The sequence below is a fragment of the Galeopterus variegatus genome, unplaced genomic scaffold, assembly GCF_000696425.1.
Source record: "Galeopterus variegatus unplaced genomic scaffold, G_variegatus-3.0.2 Scaffold14899, whole genome shotgun sequence".
In the NCBI taxonomy this organism is placed as follows: Eukaryota; Metazoa; Chordata; class Mammalia; order Dermoptera; family Cynocephalidae; genus Galeopterus; species Galeopterus variegatus.
In genome coordinates this window covers 19909-21388 of record NW_007741010.1, presented here as the reverse complement: position 1 = coordinate 21388, position 1480 = coordinate 19909, and the positions used below count along the sequence as shown (strand labels likewise).

The window sequence follows — 1480 nt, the reverse complement described above, 5'->3', positions numbered from 1 at the left end:
TTTTGGAAACTGTTGATCATCTACACGATCTAATATGACTATTTCATTGTACTTATTTAGCCTGGATTTGAAAGCTTCTTGGTTTGGATATTTCAGTCCTATTCTGAAGTGGGGGACAAAAAGGGAAAAGAAAAAAGAAAAACAAAACAAAACAAAACAAAACTTTCTAAGCTCATCGACCTTTTCCCAATGCTTTCTTAAACCTTCAATCTACGAAAAGAACTCTGCAGTTCCTCCTGTCTATAACACAGNCTTTGATTTTGTGAAATATTTGACTCCCAAGAAATAGAAAGAAACAATTATCATTCCAGAATAACTTATTTTCCTTTTAAATGGCACTGAAGACGGTTTGCAGTGAATACTGTTCAACACTGAAAACTGATACCAAGTCACAAATTAAAAAATTTTTTCTGCTTAGACCGAATCATGCCTGACAAGAGTTACAAATGGGTAAACGGGGTACCTTCTGAGGCACGGCCTGAAAACAGTGCACCAAATCACATGCAGCAGGCCACAGAGGGCGACACACCTGCTGACTCTTGCTAAGGTGTTGCCAGATTGGATCTACAGAAGGATGAGGTGCTTTTCCCATTGGGCTCATTTGCAAGTCTCTGGACCCGTTTTCTACCGCAGCAGTCAGAACGCCCAAGAGAGTAGGGCTGGAACCCAGGGTGCCCAGGAGAGTAGGGCTGGAACCCAGGGAGTGCCTGTGGTCGCCATCTGTTGTGTGGCACAAGACTAATCTTGCCTGATGTAGGCGGATGAGTGGACAAAGGAACAGTGGCCTCAATCTGCGAGCACAAAGGGCATAGCGTTTCCGAAACCGGGTGTGTTCTTCCTTCCAACTCACGCCGCCAACTGCGTTTTCCTGTCTATTCACAAAGTGCAGAACCTCAGNCCCATTGGGCTCATTTGCAAGTCTCTGGACCCGTTTTCTACCGCAGCAGTCAGAACGCCCAAGAGAGTAGGGCTGGAACCCAGGGAGTGCCTGTGGTCGCCATCTGTAGTGTGGCACAAGACTAATCTTGCCTGATGTAGGCGAATGAGTGGACAAAGGAACAGTGGCCTCAATCTGCGAGCACAAAGGGCGTAGCGTTTCCGAAACCGGGTGTGTTCCTCCTTCCAACTCACGCCGCCAACTGCGTTTTCCTGTCTATTCACAAAGTGCAGAACCTCAGCAGTTAACCTCGCAGGAAATGAGTGTCCTTTCGGTTTCCGTTCTCCTCATCCCGAATCATAAGAGTACGGCTGTCACAGTCAGCTTGATTTTCAGCTTCTAAAAAGAACTGTCGCTTTCCCGAGGGGGCAAACGCAGGAGGCAAGAGCGAGAGGCCACTCAGAACTTGACCGCCGGTCGCAGCGCCCGCGCCGGGTAAGTTCGCTCCTGGACTTGGTCTCCATGCACGTTTGCGCTGCCTAACAACAACAACAGCAGCAGCAGCAGAGTCCCAACCGCAGACTGCACAGTAGTGGGTGCAGA

At 48.3% G+C, this 1480-nt stretch overlaps 1 protein-coding gene across 1 annotated transcript in view; it reads left to right on the top strand.

Moving 5' to 3' along the window:
• Positions 1-1293: 1293 nt before the first annotated feature.
• LOC103582102 (guanylate-binding protein 4-like) overlaps positions 1294-1480 on the top strand; it is a gene marked incomplete at its 3' end in the record, with an annotated part of 18394 nt that continues 18207 nt past the window's right edge. The window contains exon 1 of the mRNA XM_008563786.1: positions 1294-1372. The remainder of the gene's footprint in view (positions 1373-1480) is intronic.